Raw genomic sequence first — 12,125 nt, forward strand, 5'->3', positions numbered from 1 at the left:
ACAGAGCTCAGCAACCCGTGTTGTAACAAGCCTTCCAAGTCACACCGATGCACTTTTAAATTTGAGAGCCACTGATCTAGATAAATTTGGTCCCAGACCCACAGTATCTCCTCCATGGACTTCTAATGGCTTAGTTACCTACCATTGAGGGTACTTTTTGTGTTATTAGATTATGAAAGGATGAGGAAGGTAATGCTATAAAACTTAAATAATCAAATATCAGAAAATCATTTACCTAATTACAGTCTCCTGCAATTACTTTCTAGAATATACATTCTTTAAGGAATGGGGCTCAGGTTGAGTAAGTGGAGCTTAGGAAGATAGGCTAGGTCTTTGTGTTACTTAGAAAAGGATGTTTTTAGGCACACAGTTCCACCCTGAATGCACAGGACTTGGTATTGGAACATGGGCTGATTTCAGCACCCAGTCAGCCAGCATCCATGTATGCCACCTAAGTGAAAGTATGCCATGTCCTTGTGCACAGGCCCTGCTGCAGATCAGGCCAGCTGTAGGTATCAAAACATGCCCTGCATAGACCAGCCATTCCCTGTGGGCAAGGTGAGACAGGCCAGGAAGTCCTTCTGTTGGAGCACGTGAGAGAAGGTGTAGGAGGAAGAGTTAAAGGTGGAGAGGTGGCCTCCAAAGCGGGGGAAGATGGGCCCTGTTCCTCACTTCAGCTTCAAAACCTGATGAGCCTCCAGTCTAGGTCCCCTCTCAGCCAAGTGACCATGGAGGAGGCGGTGAAACTAGGGCTCTGGTGTCAGAGAAGCCTGGTTTAAATCCTAGTGGTGTCATCTCCTAGTTCAGAGGTAGGGAACATCGGGCCCGAGGCCCGTATAAGGCCTGAGAAATCATTTGGTCTGGCCCTGCCAAGGCATTAAGGGTGAGTTAATTAAATGTTTGACTAAATACAGCAGGCTAATTTTTAATCTGATAAATTTATACGGCCCTCGAATGATATTATAAATAGCCAAATGGCCCTTGGCAGAACAAAAAGGCTAGTTACTCAGCTCGAGTCATACTTGCTTCCTCTTTAAAATAAGGATAATTAAGGGTGCTCTATCTGCCTCATGAGGTGGTTCTGAGGATTAAAATCTGATTAAGCAAGATGCTCATTACCTTGGCTATATAAGACAAGTATCCAATAATGTTACCAATTAATACTTCTCTTTTTGTTCCATCATCTCTACCCTGCTGACTCTACGGGGTGGTTGTGAGAACCACATTATTATGTGAAAGTGCTTTCAGAAGGACAAAATGTTGAACAAGCATTTAAAATGTTCCTGGCTGGCTCTAATTCTGCTCAACCTCCCTAAATCTTGTTTGGAGGCACACCTCTTTCTTCCCCACCCCACCCTGCCCCGGCCCTGGCCTGGGAGAGGGATTGCATTTCCTCAGTTTATGAATAGCCATTGTGGTGCTGGTCTGGGTTTCACGGTTCTGTGCTTCCTTCCATTTGGCCTTCAAAGGAAGGCCCATGGGAGCCTCCAAAAAAGTGATAAGGCAAATGCAGAAAATCCCTCCCTTGTCCCACTCCTCAAGTGTGGGGTAACCTCCTTTATTGTGTTACTTAAATTACATAGGAGCGTCTGCCCACCGCACCACTGTCCTGTGGCCAGAACTGAAGGTGAGAAAATATTCCCCGTTATGGAGGCAAACACCTAGAAGGAGAAAGTGCAAAGATGTAGCCGAAAATAATAATAATAAAATAAATTTAAAAAATGAAACCCCCTAATCATTCCTCATGAGCAAGGACTCTTAGATTGTCTAGTGCCGTGGTCGGCAAACTGTGGCTCGAGAGCCACATGCAGCTCTTTGGCCCCTGGAGTGTGGCTCTTCCACAAAATACCACGGCCTGGGCGAGTCTATTTTGAAGAAATGGTGTTAGAAGAAGTTTAATTTTAAAAAATTTGGCTCTCAAAAGAAATTTCAATCGTTGTACTGTTGATATTTGGCTCTGTTGACTAATGAGTTTGCCGACCACTGGTCTAGTGTGAATGGAATAAAATATAAGTGATTCTGAGACTGCTGAAAAAGGCCATGCGAGGGAGTAATATACTATGGGAAGGATGTGCTGCTGAAGCCCCTACCTTATAAATAGCATCATCCAAGCTTAATTTGGGCAAAGGACTGTAGTTTTCTTGGTTTGCCAAGTGGGTTACCGTGTGCCAAGAGCATACTGGTCTACAATTCACTCGACCCTCTCCAGCTTTAAAATTTCAAGGACTTTTATTTTCTTTCATTTTATTTTAATTCTGAGTGATTTGCACTACTTTCCATTTTATGCACACAAAAAAGACTGTGTTCACAGGGTGTCCTAGTATAAATCACATGCACATAAAATGCAGCCATGAAACAGAACGCGTGCATTGAAGCGGGCTCTTTAAACCACCACTAGTTCTCTGGCACACGGGGTTCCCTGGGCAGATGAAGGTTGATGCGCTGGGCAGAAAGAATGGCAAAGGAAAGGGAAGAGATCAAAGGGAAGAGAGGGCAGGATATGCTAATTGAGACAGGAAGTCCATGGCTCTCTGCCCTGGCCTTACACACACATCAGAATCATCTGGGGAGCTTTTTAAAGATACAGTTTCTAACATTCTGCCTCTGACCTCCTGAATCAGAATTTACTGAGGTAGGACCTCAACACCAGAGTGTAAAAATCTCCCCATTGATTCTAACGTCCAATTAGATCTGCCATCCCTTAGAGAATAATTCAATAACCAGCTTGTTAGGGAAAACATTGAATGCGAGAGAAGAAGTCAAGTCCTGCTGGAGATGTATAAACCGAATGTAATCACAGGGAAACGGTGGACACGTGAACTTGGAGGAGGAAACTATTGAAATAAGCAAACTGTGTCATTCACAGAGATCACTGTCATAAAGATCACTTCAAAAGGCTGAGGAACTGTTCAAGATTCAAGAAGATTAAGAGATCTGATGACTAAATGCAATACAGGACCCTCAGCTGGGTTCTTATTAGAGAAAAAGAACAAACAAACAAAAAATGCAGACAGGACATCATTGAAATGATTGACAAAATTGAAATACTGATTGTGGATTAAAGCATTATATCAATTTTGAATTGCCTGAATTTGATTAACTTTACTAAGATTACACATTTAATTCAGAGTGTATGCAGCCTACTCTGAAATGGTGCAGGTAAACATAGCATCTGTGGGGAGAAAGAGAGTGATAAATATGGCAAAATATTTTTTTAAAACTAGTGGGTCTGGATAAGGGTATGTGGAAGCACTCTTCACAATTCTTTAACTTATCTGTAAGTTTGAAATGATTTAAAAATAAAAGAAAATTTTCAAATAAAAGGGGTAGTTTGCTGAAGGGCTTTAAGAGGGTGGGATTCAAAGTATGTTATTGAATTAGGGACAGTCCAGTGGCTCCGACTGACTAAGACCTATCTTTCTTCAAGGACCAAGGGAGAGAAGGTGGGGTGGGAGGGGAATGAACCGGGAGAGAGAAATGATTAATTTGCAAGAAAAAGCAGTAACGGCAAGGATCAGCACTGGCGGAGGAGCCAGCTGATAAGTATGAAGATAAGATAAAGAAACTGCCTCTGGAAGAGACCGCCCAGTCCTTTCCATCTTGGTCACTTAGTCCAGCTACTTCTCCGTTGCACACGCATATCCCACGCACAGAATAACAGCTTTGAAACCCAGTTATTGTGAAGTATGGTGAAAAGTAACTGAAAGGGGAAATGCTATGAATTCCAGGAGCCTCTTTGAAGTAAAAATCTTTTCCATTCTTCCCACACTTTGGGGGATCTGGCGACAGAATGTTACCATGGCTAAGTCCAGATGAGGTGCCCACTGGAGAATGCTCTGTTTGGAGGTACACGGGAGGCACTTGTCTGATTTGAATCTCTGATAGAGCTGGGCCAGTGAGCACACCCTCCGTGTGCAGTTTTACCGGGTGCCTGCCCTTCATCTGTGTGTCTGTGACCATTGATGTTTGCTCACAGCCCAGAACAACAGATCTGTGGAGGAGGTACCAAAAGAGTGTGCTTTGCTAAGAGTTGTGACCTTAGTGGCCCTAACCAGGTGGCATCCGGGTTATTGGAGAAGGATTAGCTCTTCTGTGGAGTCACGATCCAACCATTTGGAGCAGGGGCTGCTTGGGCACTAGTTTCTCCCAAGGCTTAGATGCTAGCTATCCTTAGATTCTGTGATGCTAAGGGTTCCAGGTCTGCATTGGAGCAGCTGAAGAGCACAATTTTGTTTCAGATTTACAAGTACTTAGCTATGCACTTGTTTAGTGGCGGGGGTGTGAATGTTTATTCTGTCCATACATAAGTAGACTTGGAGTCTCGAGAACCTGAGGATGTGGGGGAGATAATGAAGAGATAGGACTCCTTCCTTTAAGAGGTTTATAATCTATCTGAGGTTTTTTATCATTACATTTTTGAAAAACATGATAAGATTCTTTGATCTTCCACTTTGATCGAGGGACTTTGAGATGCCCATTGTCTGCCCCTTTTGCAGAGAAGGTAGGATAGGAGCTGTGTGAATGAGGCAAGCAGAATGTGGGCCCAACAAGACTCCAGCTTTTGATTTTTTTTTAAGGCAAAATCCATATGTTTTTACATGTAAAAATCTATTTTCTCAACATAACTTATTCTAATTTTTAAAAACAATGTTAAGATTACACTATAAACACAAGAAGAGGCACCTGTACTGGCCAAAGAGTGAGTCCTGTGTGCGACCTCCAGAGAATTCATGGGAAGTAAGGTTCTAGCAAACACGATATACTGAACAAAGAAGACAAGAGTTTTTACTCTTCAATTACTTTTTAAGGAGGATGAAGGGATGGTTATATTTGTTTGTTTGTTTGTTTCTGTTTTCCTTTTTCTTAAAGCCAAGATTAGCCATGTTTTATTTACCTACTATCATAGGGTTTGAATATTCATGCAAATCATGACCTGGCTCCTGAAACCTTAATGTATAACAGCCTTGCCCCTGCAGACAGCCCCACCGGAAGCATCAATGCCTTGACTTGGTGCATTTGCAAGCAGACTCATTTCCCAGGGTGGGGCAGCAAGGATTGCCATGTGGGAATGAAGGTGGAGCAGAGGTGCTTGAGATGGAAAAGGTAGGTAGTCTGGTTTTAGGTCACATCTGGTTTTAAGTAATTCGTCAGCATATGATTAAAAAGCTATGACTGAAGCTCTGCAAGGCCCATTTCCTCCAGATTTTTTTAAAAAATGGTGGAGGGGAAGAGGGTGAGAAATTGGTGTAGAAAAAAGTATCAGGAAACCTTAGAGATGTGCCTGGGAGAGATGGTGGAGCCTGCTGTTAGAGACATATCCGGTACTCCCAGCCCCTCCCTTCCAGGATTTAAAACAAATCTTGGCAAAGGCCAAAAGTCGGAGCAGCCATTAAATGTCAAATGTGGTTTGTGCTGATCTACTGAAGAGATTCTCTTGGGTACGAGACTGAAAGCAATGATAACTTATTACCTGGATCTTCTCAGTAAGACATGCTCCTCTGTGAACTTTGTCATTCTCTAGCATTAATGGGTGCTCAGCATCATATACTATTTTTATTACTAAAAATCATAGTGTCTTACATTTGTTGAGTCCTTTAGCCAAAAACTGTTATACATAAAATATGCACCTTCTCATTTAATCTTTGCAACTGCCCCCTTAAATGCCTTCATCATTTCCATTTTTCTGGAGACCTATGACCTAGGAAAGTTGTGATCTAAGAAGCTAGAAAGAGTGCTTCAAATATAAGTTTCCCAAAATGGCATCTCTAAGCAGAAGAAGATGGTTACAGTTATTTTTTTAAATGGTTATCAAAATTATCTTACCTCAAATTTTAATACACCTCTTTTAAAACACATGACACCTGCTGCAGGTTACATTTCTATTCACTTTTGCTGTAATTTGCTGTTGAGTCAGTTCAAATTAAAACTTAGAAACAGATTTGCCAGATTGTAATGGTTTTTAGTTGACACAATCCCTGATTGCTTGGCCTTCTTCTTCTAAAAAAGTATCTGGGGAAACACACATGAAAGTTGCATCACAAAAGTACTTCCTCTTCCTCAGAGGAAAAGGCAGAATTGGCCTCTCATCTAACAATTATTAAGTTAACTGTATTCTGATCCTTTTTCTTTTAGCATCTGCAGTTTATTTTTATTGAGGAGTTACAAATATCAAAATATGCATATTATATTATAAATATATATTATGTGCATAATATATGTCATATAACATGAATAAGTATTATATAAGTTTATATATGTACATATATATCCTATGTTATATAAAATACCACATTTTTATGTCACCAATTTACTTATTTGACACATTCTAAAATTGTTCAAGATCTTCTAATTCACTGACATAGCTTCTTATAACCAGAGAGATCTCAGTGAAATTTAAAAGAACAAGAACGATCAACTATCATTACTCTCTTTAATACAAAATGACTAGAAGCCCGATGCATGAATTCATGCATGGGTGCAGTCCCTCAGTCTGGCCGATGATCGAGGCTTATGGGGTCAGGGCGGAGGCATGGGAGGTTGGCTGTGGGAGTGCACTGACCACCAGGGGGCACCTCCGGCATTGAGCATCTGCCCCCTGGTTGTCAGTGCACATCATAGCAACTGGTTGACAGGTTGTTCTGGTCATTGGATAGTAATAGTCGCTTAGGCTTTTATATATATAGATGTCTGGTGCAAGGTTTTGGATAGGGGGATTGACAACCTAAGACTTTTATTTGGAACTTGAGTAGTTCTTTCTCACCAGCTAGAGCAGGAAGACTTGTTAAGACAAACAAACAAACAGAAAACAGATTATTTGGCCCACCTCAGCATTTCTGATTTCTCAGGGCTGGCAGAGACCTAGAGTTTATACTTCTAGCAAGTGCTCAGATGATGCTGCTGCCACTCTTTGGAAACAATTGTCCTAAATTGTCCCTCTTTCTCCTCCATTAATCTTCCCTCCCGCTCAGATCATTTTCCATCTCTTTCTCTTCAAAAATCAACCTTGTGGTGTTTTCCTTTTTTTGCCCTTCCCTCCTTTTTTTCTCTCTTCTCTTTCCCATCTTCCCTTCCAAGATGATATCTGAGGCATACAGATGGAATATGTTTAGAAGAACTTGTTCAGAGTATTTATTCACATAACAATGTTTACTGAGCAACTTACAAAGATTCATTTATTCATTTATCCATTCATTCCACAAATATTTGTTGAAACTGTACTTTTATGCCAAGCTTTGTGCAAAAAGAACAAGACAAAAAAGACTCTGTCTTAAGGGAATTCCTCATATGCCCTGGGAAGGCAGATAGTGTCATTAATGTTCTGAATGAAACAAATGGGTTACTGAAATGAAGCACGATAAAAGGACACTTTTTCCTTGTGAGGTCAGAAGGGGCCTGGCCCCTTCGGTGTGTGTTTAAGCTGAGACCTGAAGGTGGGAAGGAAGACAGCCAAGCAGAGCACCTGGGGAAGAGTGGTCCAAGAAGATGAAACAGCAGGCGCAAAGGCCCAGGGGCAGGAAAAAGTTGGCTCCATGGGGGTGTCTCCAAAACCGGAACTAGAGTCTGACAGCTAATGCTCAGTCAGTATTTGCTGAATAAACAGAGAATTATCAGACCTAGGCTACTGAAGCATGGAGAGCAAGCAGGAGGGAGGCAAGAGATGGGCAGAGGCCAACTCACACACAAAATTTCAGGTCATGGGTGAGGTGTCTGAATTAACCAATCAACTTCACCAATCTGCTCTGCTCTTCTCTCATCCCCACCGCCTTCCCACCCCCAGCCCAAGCCCTGATCTGAATGAAGTACCTGTTCTCAAAGTGTGGCCCCTAGACCAGTCGTATCATTTGACATCTATGTTCTTAATGTGACAAGAGCCATGCTTTCACCCATGAATTCATTATTAATGAATATGTAAATGATAACAGTTATTCATTGATTGCCATGACAACTCGTTAAAAGACAGCTGCCTGTTCACTCAGATCTAATCAAAAGCAGCCCCCCCTTCCCCATGCAGGCTGGGAAAGGTTCCCTAGTGGCAAAGAGAAGAAGTTGTCCCCTGAAAAGTTACAGGGTGGCTGATCCCAAATTCCTGGAATGCAGTAACTCCTAAAGCAAACGCAGTGTCATTACCCAGGATAAATAGGTTCAAAAGAAGTTGAGGAATTCCAAACAAAGATCAGAACAAAGGAAAAAAGGAATCGATTTATTTACACTTTGTACAGTAGTTTCAAATAAACTTGTAAAAAAGATGGTATCTGGCAGCCCCGTGTGCCTTGAATCCCTTATAATTCTAATTTTTAATTAGTATAAATGCTTTTAAAAGGAAAAATGTAACAATAATATCCTGAATTTAGACTTTCCCTCATCGTTTTTTATGTTACTTTTTATGAGTTATTTAGGACCCACTAACTTTGGGGGCACTCTGTGTGACCGTTAAACCCCCCCCCCCAAAAAAAAAAAGAAAAGAAAAGAAAAGAAAAAGAAAGAAAGAAAGAAAGAAAGAAAGAAAGAAAGAAAGAAAGAAAGAAAGAAAGAAGAACTGGCACACTAGCAGTTACACAACTTTGGAAAAGAAATGCCTGTGACTACTGATCCTTTCCTTCATGCACTGCTATGATTCTTCCTATAATTGACATTAAAATAAATAAAGGACAGCACATGATTCTAAATATATGTGTCTCTCAAAAATCAAATAAGTGCATATAAAGAAGTCATTCCTCCTTTTCCAATCTCCTATTCCCAAGGCCTTATTAGCAGCTCACTGTTAGTAATACAGATCTTGGAAGCATCCAAACTGTTGTGAGGAACCTTTGCCATTACTTGCTTGGTTAGTCCTCCTCAAATGTTGCCTTTTTGGTGCATTTGCCTGCACAAAAGGAAGGATTATAAGAAAGGATTGTTGCACAGTCTACTGGAAATGAAAGTAACTTAAAAATTAACTTATAAGGTTGCTGGCATGTAGTGTTTTTTTTAAAAAAAGATGCTTGGTTTTTTCGACCCAGTGATCCCACTTCTAGGAATATATCACAAGAAACTAGAAACACCAATCAGAAAGGACATATGCACCCCTATGTTCATAGCAGCACAATTTACCATAGCTAAGATCTGGAAACAGCCTATGTGCCCATCAGCAGATGAGTGGATTAGAAAACTATGGCACATCTACACAATGGAATACTACGCTGCTGTAAAAGAGAAGGAACTCTTACCATTTGCAACAGCATGGATGGAGCTGAAGAGCATTATGCTAAGCGAAATAAGCCAGTCAGAGAAAGATAAATATCACATGATCTCACTCATTTGTGGAATATAATGAACAATATAAACTGATGAACAAAAACAGATCCAGAGACATAGACATAGAGCATCAAACAAATTATCCAACCTCGGCGGGTAGGGGGGAGGAGGAGAGATCAACCATAGGACTTGTATGCGGGGACAGGTCAATGGGGGAAAAAGGATTCATATGTCATACTTTAAACAACAAAGAATTTTATAAATTTAGTAAAATAAAGATAACAAGAACAACAATTAAAAAAAAAAGATGCTTGGGAAAACTTGTACAATACAGGATCTACTTGGTGAGAAGATTCCAAATCCGAGGAACAATTTATGAGAAAGGTTTATAAACCTCAGTGGAAAAGAGGGATGAGCAGTAGAAGTTAGGAAAGCACAACTTTGTGAAGAATAAGTTTTCAAAAGAGCAAAAAAGCTGATTTGGGTGCAATCTATAACTAGGCAGACTGACATTTGTACAGCACATTAGAGTTTGCAAAGGTGCTTTAACATATGTGATCTATTTATTCTTCGTAATAGCTCTGGGAAATATTTAGAATAGGTACTATTCCAGTTTTGCAGATGAGGAGAGCACATTGTCCTCTGAATACAGCACAAAAAGAACAAGATGTTGGAAAGCAAGAAAGCTGAAAAAAGACCCCTGTAAAGGCTGGAGGCGACCTGTAGGCTTGCAGTATCTGAGGGAGGGAGGAGAGTGCGATTTCTGGTGGTGCAGAAAGGCATGCCAGGCTGTGAAAGCTCTTGAACTTGGGGGCAAAATACGGAGGGCAAAAGCACTTTTCTAAGACAAATGACCTGAACAGTGAAATAGCAAAGATTCAGTTTTTCCAAAAATACACACATGCTTTAAGTTTGACCTTTGAGTGTTTGTTAACTCAAAGGAGATTTGAAATCTTTGGTCTGACTGCACAGGAAAGCCCATAGAATCTCTGAAGGAGTAAAAATGTCATGTTTTCATTAAGAGATTAAACACACACACACACACACACACATATTTCCTAAAATATTTTAAATAATTTTTACTTTTTCCTGCATTACTTCAAAGTAGAAAGCAGTCATTAGAGTAGCCAATAATATAGCTTTCTGTGTATATAATCTATTTGAAAAGAAGGGAATATGCCTTTTTTTTTTTCATTGAGTTAGTTCTAGAGTATTCTGATTTGAAAATTAAAATGTGAAATCTCATCTCTTTTGATAGCTATTAGGGATGCCACCCCTCAAAAAGCATTCAAACACTATAAAAGCTATTGCAATATTATGTTATTATCACCTGTTAATTAATTGTACAATTAAACATGTTTGTTCTTTGGTTATTGGGAACTGTTGTAAAATCCATTTTCAGATACACTGTCATTCAGATACTGAGGCAGTTGCTAAAAAGCAGGTAGTCAATCCTGAAAAGTGAATAAATTTCTTTTTTCTTGTTATATGTGGGGGAGCTGAGCCATCAATAGTATCTCCCACAAGCAAGAGCTTCTATTCCTTGGACATTTATGGGTGAAATGGCTTTAAGTACTGGGTGATCAGTGGTGAAACTGCTTTGCCTGTGAGTTGTACAATTGGCAGTGATATTTGTTCTTGGTTAGCACCAGTTGCATAGCATTTAGGGAGGACACAGACCTCTCCATAAGAGGAAGGGGAAAGTGAATGGCAGAAAAAAAAATAAAGGTCAAGTTGACAATGGACAAGATCCTTTGGGGGTCTTTTTCTCTTGCTGGTGTCAGAAGGGTGCGCATTGGGACACATGAATGCTTTGAGGTGAGAAAGGCAAAAGCACTCTAATAAAAGCCTTCAGCGGAGTGTCGATGGCCCCGGGAATTCTGTCGTGGTTAAGTTTAATCCTGGGAAAAAGAGGCCCTGGAGAAAGCAGATGAGGAAGATAGGAAGGAAGACAGGGAGGGGGAGGCACTGGGCGTGGAGGGAGGAAGGGGCAGGGGTCGGGGGCTGGAAAGTGAGAGGGAGCAAGTGCTGCTTGTGGCTAGGGCGGCGGGGCTGGGGACCACTGAGTGGGGGAAAGTGAAAGCCGAGGGGAGGGGAAGGGAGGAGGAAGCGGTGCTCCTGGGACCCAGACGGGACCCCTATCGGGGGCGAGGGCAGCGGGGGGCAGCTCGGCCCGCCTGGAGCGCCCTTGGCAGCCGCAGGCGTTGGCTCCTCAGGGCTCCCTCCCCGGCCGGCGCATTGTTCCTTTGCCGGGAGACGAGGAAATTGCCTTTTGATTGCGGAAGTCCGCGGACGGGGCGCGGGGCGAGGCAGAGCGGGTCAGAATGGCAGCGTGGGAAGGGCGGCGCGCTGCCGGCCCCCGCCGCCTCTCGCGTCCGCAGCCCGCCCGGGGCGGCAGCCACAGTCGCAGCAGCGGCGGCCGCGGCAGCCCTCGCCCGTCGCCAGCCCCGAGGGCAGCGCTCTGTGCCCGCGGGGCGCCCTGAGCGCGCGCAACAAGTGGCTCCCCACGCGGCCGTCGGCGGAGCCAGGGCGGGGGAAGCGCTGGCGCTGGCCGCGATGCTGAGCCGGGGCGCCGGGCTGGCCCTGTGCACCGCGCTGAGCCTGCTGCGGGTGAGTGCGCGCCGTCCCCGCCCCGCTCCACCAGTCGCCCACTCCCTCCACGTTCTGGTCTCCCCGGTCCTGTTTTGGGGAGGGAGGTGGCCGGATTTCTTTCTGTCCCTTGGGAAGAAAGGTCCTCCTCGGAGCCTCCAGCCAGACTGTCAAAGGCAAAAAAAAAAAGAAGCCACTTTTTTCTCCTGCTGCTCTGGGGAAGGAGCAGCTGGGAGACCTTTGCCACCCACCGCCCCCACGGGCGTTTTCTCTGCGGGGTGCGCCACGGGATGCGCTGAGGC

At 42.9% G+C, this 12,125-nt stretch overlaps 1 protein-coding gene across 1 annotated transcript in view; it reads left to right on the plus strand.

Annotated features, from left to right (window-relative positions):
• The window catches only part of PTPRB (protein tyrosine phosphatase receptor type B), a 108,634-nt gene that overhangs the window by 11,662 nt on the left and 84,847 nt on the right, over positions 1 to 12,125 (plus strand). The gene's annotated exons all lie outside the window — the stretch shown is intronic.

This window comes from Eptesicus fuscus, chromosome 7, assembly GCF_027574615.1.
Source record: "Eptesicus fuscus isolate TK198812 chromosome 7, DD_ASM_mEF_20220401, whole genome shotgun sequence".
Taxonomy (NCBI): domain Eukaryota; kingdom Metazoa; phylum Chordata; class Mammalia; order Chiroptera; family Vespertilionidae; genus Eptesicus; species Eptesicus fuscus.